The sequence below is a fragment of the Petaurus breviceps genome, unplaced genomic scaffold, assembly GCF_028583685.1.
Source record: "Petaurus breviceps papuanus isolate PSGF00001 unplaced genomic scaffold, PetGlider_PUasm1.0 90700, whole genome shotgun sequence".
Classification (NCBI taxonomy): Eukaryota; Metazoa; Chordata; class Mammalia; order Diprotodontia; family Petauridae; genus Petaurus; species Petaurus breviceps.
In genome coordinates this window covers 9,500,064-9,505,261 of record NW_027187315.1, presented here as the reverse complement: position 1 = coordinate 9,505,261, position 5,198 = coordinate 9,500,064, and positions in this window count along the sequence as shown.

The following is a 5,198-nucleotide window of genomic DNA, read 5'->3' as shown; positions in this document are numbered from 1 at the left end:
TCTCTCTCTCTCTCTCTCTCTCTCTCTCTCTCTCTCTCTCTCTCTCTTATCAACTTTGCCTGAATTACCATGACTCATAGTTGTCGTAGCTGTGAGTTATGGTTACTAAGGAAACCTGACTTTACAGGCAAAGAAAGTGGGAAAAGAAAAGTATGAGGTGCCAACATTTGAAGGTGATGGGTTTGGTAGGGGAATTTTTTAAGTTTATGTCAAATATTTTATAACAAAACTACCTGATTAAAAATGAAGAGTCCTTTGCCCAGCTTCTATGCCCAAAGATAGCCACCAACAACAATCAGGGATGTACACATTAATAGTGAGGTTGACTCACATATTGCCAGAGCTAGCTCAGTATTTGGGAGGCTCCTAAGGAAAGTATGGGAGAGAAGAGGTGTAAGACTGACTGACTATCCACTGAAGGTCGACAGAGCCATTGTACCGACATCACTATTATATATGCCTGTGAAACCTGGACAGTCTACCAGTGCCATGCCTGGGAACTGAATCTCTTCCATTTGAATTGTCTTAGAAAGATTCTAAAGATCACCTGGCAGGATAAGGTACCAGACACTGAGGTCCGTACGAACTAAACTGCCAAGCGTTCAAATTCTACTGTAGAGAGCACAGGTCTGGTGCATTGACCACATTCAAATGCAAAATGTATGCTTGCCTAAAAAAAATATCTTTATAGAGAACTCACACAGGGCAAGTATTCACATGGTGGTCAGAAGAAGCAACACAAGGACCTTCTCAAGGTCTCTCTTAATAACTGTGGAATTGATTGTGTGACATGGGAGACACTGGCACAGGACTACTCAGCATGGTGTGCCCACATTAGAGAAGGTGCTGTGCTCTATGAGTAAAGCAGAATTGAAGTAGCTCAAAAGAAAACCAAGATGCACAAACTTAGAGAATCCACTCCAAATGTTCACTCAGACTATTGGTGGCTGACCTGTGGTAGAGCATTCTGAGCTCGTGTTGGTCTGATCAGCCACAGTTTGACACACTGAAACTTGACTCTAGCATAGTGATGTCGTTTTGGTCCTCTTGGAGAATGAAGGACAATAACCAAATGACCAATTTACCCGATACTTATTAAAAGACTAACAATATTACCCAGTCTAGGTTGTAACTAGTAATTAAGATCTCAAAGGATCTGTTGGTATAACTGATAAAAGCCTTCACATGCCCCAGCGTAAATTCTACCTCCATTTATCTGGTTCATTCCATTGTTCAAACTGGTCACACTCTCATAGAAAGGACTTAATTCTACTTGCTATCCCAACCAGATTGGGTTTTGTGTGTACTCAATGAACCTACACTTTTTAAATTATGACTCACGAGCTCCCAGTGGTATATTTACTATATCTCTTGTCAGCTAGAGCACAATCAACCCCAAGCAAAGGCCTTTATTGGAATACCTTAAGAACTGTAGCAATATAATATCTCCCCCATAAATCTGGGTCCCACTCTACCACAAAGATATAGAGCACCAATGAAGAAGAGTGGCCACGCAGAGAGTCCACAGATGAAGAGGTACACATTAAAGAATAACGATGGCCAAGGTACATGCAAAGAGGAGCAGCTCATATTTAAGAGGAGCAGCTCATATTTCTGATTCTGCAAATCTTTCTGTACTCACTCTGCTCCCAGACAACAGTCTCCACTGGGCCTGCTATTTATGAATATTGTGTGCTATATACTAATACTATATAATAGTATGGAACACTATTTACTAATAGTTGTCATAGCTGAGAGTTATGGTTACTAAGGCAACCTAACTTTACAGGCAAAGAAAGTAGGGAAAGAAAAGTATATAAATATATATATATATATATATATATGTGTGTGTGTGTGTGTGTGTGTGTGTGTGTATGTATATATGCATAATAATAATACTATATAATAGTATAGAATACTATATACTAATGCTGTATAATAGTATATATTAATACTAATAGTATATAATACTATATACTAATACTACATAATAGTATATAATACTATGTACTAATATTATACTATTGATACTGATACTGTATACTAAGACTGTTTGGTTAGAATCACCACCAGCTCCAACTTTGGATTCAGTTGACATCCTGACAGAAAGAACTGGAGCTCAGAAACTAAGACAACAACAGTCTGTAATCTGTGTCCTGCTATCTCCCGGCTCCTAGACCCACCTTCTCAAATCCTCTAACCAAACTGACTGGACTGCATAGTTTTACTCCTAATCAGGGTGGCTTTCTTTCCTTTTATGCTTTTAATCTTTTGATTGCACCTAGATCAAAGTGAACTAGGAAAAGATATCCCATTGTCTTTACTAATCCTTAGCCCTGTGTGAGATTCAGAGACCTCAAAGTGAAGGTAGAAAGTTTTATTATAATCTCCCAAGAAGCAGTCTCTGGAACAATTCCCAGGAGAGGAGGCCAAGGTACAGAAGCAGAAACTGGGTTAAATAAGCAAGGGTTACACGCCCCTCCCAAACATTAACCTAATTATTACTAATGAGACTCTAATTTTGTTAGATAACATACACAATACATGAGGTCCACTACACAAGTGCAGTAACAACCTCAGAATACTGAACCCCCTTCAGTCCAACCCAGATGTGTCCTTATCTGGGCCTAATTATCCCAAGGCCACTGTCTACTTTCTGATTGGTCAAATCCACCTACTGCTGCCAACATTACTTCATTTTTAGTATTATCTAGGAGTTCTCTGGCAACTCAAACTTCTTCCCAAGGCTACTGTCTGATACTTTTTATCAGTAATCTTGTTTCAGCAATTCTTGCAGTTCTGTAGAAACTTAACCCTTTGTTACCTCTCAAACTACCATTCCTTTCCCCAAACTAGAAACACCTCTAATTTGTTCTCAATAGTTAATCCAATCAATTGTATTAATACTCAATAGCTATTACAATACCTTGAAATACACAATGACTTATGTGTGTGTGGGTGTGTGTGTGTGTGTGTGTGGAAACAATACTGAACTTAGTTACAAAATATAAGGAAGTAATAAGAATGTATATACTATATTCAGAATGGAGAAACTTCACTGCAAGTTATCCCTCACAGTGCCTTCCTAAGCTTTGTGTGGGGCAACTAGGTGGTGCAGTGGATAGAATGCAAGACTTGGAATTAGGAAGACTCATCTTGCTGAGTTCAAATCAGACTTCAGACAATTACTAGCTGTGTGACCGTGGGCGAGTCACTTAACACTGCTTCAGTTTCCTCGTCTGTAAAACAAGTTGGAGAAAGAAATGACAAGACACTCCAGTATCTTCCCCAAAAATATCCCAAATGGGGGGTGGAGTCAGGATGGCAGAGTAGAAGCAGGACCTCCCCACTACTCTGGCTTCCACCTTCCCCAATCAATGTAAAAAGGGGACGCTGAACAAACTTTGGAGCTGCAGAACCCACAAAATGACACAGAGAAGCTAACCTCCCGCTGAGGAGAGCCTGGCAGGCTGGCAGGAATCAGCCAGCACAGTGCTCTGGGAGCCTAGCCCAGCCCCAAGCCAAAGGTTTAGCCCCAGGGTGGGCCTGACCAGCCACTAGCCAGAGGGACTCCAGATCAGGAGCAGTTGTGGCCATTTCCAGATTTATCAACACATAGATGTGAAGGACAAAGTAAGAGGTCAGTGCAGTCTGGACTTTGGGACCCAGTAAGTGGGAGTGAGTGGCTTTTGCCCCCGGGGCAAGAAGCTGCTGAGACTTCAGCACAGCCAGCCAGAGCCACATGGCAGCTTCAGCTCCTGGCCTGCAGTATGTAGGTGGACCAAGCACCAGAATGAGGGGTAATTGCTCTTGCTTTAACCTTCTTGGATCTGGATTGCAGTCTAGGGTGGAGGTCCTGGAGTGTGTGTCCAGCCTGCCAGAGCATGTGAGACCTCAGAGAGGGCACCCATCTAATACCTCTGGGAGCTGAGAAAACCCCAGCGTTTGGGATGAAAGCTCCCCTGTCTGGTGGCAGAGTCCTACTTTGGCAAAAAGCCCAAGGGTCAAGTGACTGAGGGGCAACATAATCAGGCAAAGGAAACAAAGCAGACAGAAGATTATAACATTAGACTCCTATTTTGGGGACAAAAAGGAGCAAAGCATGGAACAGGAGGAAGACAGTGAAGTTAGAACTCCTGCACCAAAAGCTTCAAAGGAAAATATGAGCTGGTTATAGTCCATAGAGGACTTTAAGAAGCAGATAAGAGACATGGAGGAAAAATTGGGAAGAGAAATGAGAACAATGCAAGAAAATTATGAAATGAGAGTCAACAGCCTGACTGAGGAAAATAGAACCTTAAAAAACAGACTAACTCAAATGGCAAAAGAGGATCAAAAAGGCAATGAGGAGAAGAATGGCTTAAAAAGCTGAATTTGCCAAATGGAAAAAGAATCTCAAAAGCTCAATGAGGAGAATCATTGCTTCAAAATTAGAGTGGAACAAATAGAAGCTAATGACTTTATGAGAAATCAAGATGCTGTTAAACAGATCCAAACAAATGAAAGAATAGAAGGCAATGTGAAATATCTCATGGGAAAAACCACTGACATGAAAAATAGATCCAGGAAAGATAATTTAAAAATTATTGGACTACCTGAAAGCCATGATCAAAGTAAGAACCTAGAAACCATCTTCCAGAAAGTTCTCAAAGAAAACTGCCCTGATATTTTAGAACCAGAGGGCAAAATAGAGGTTGAAAGAATCCACCGATCACCTCCTGAAAAAGATCTCAAAAAGAAAACTCCTAGGAATATTATAGCCAGGTCCTGGAATTCCCAGATTAAGGAGAGAATATTACAAGCAACCAGGAAGAAACAATTTAAATATTGTGGAAACACAATCAGGATAACCCAGGATCTAGCAGCTTCTACACTGAGGGATCGAAGGGCTTGGAATATGATATTCTGGAGGTCCAAGGAGCTGGGATTAAAGAGTCACCTACCCAGCAAAACTGAGTATCATGTTTCAGGGGAAAATATGGTTATTCAATGGAATAGAGGACTTTCAAGCATTCTTGATGAAAAAACCAGAGTTGAATAGAAAATTTGACATTCAGATACAAGAAGCAAGAGAAGCATGAGAAGGTAAACAGGGAAAAGAAGTCATAAGAAACTTATCAAAGTTGAACTATTAACATTCCTACATAGAAAAACAATAATTGTAACTTATGAAACTTTTCTCAGTAGTTGAAAGGAAT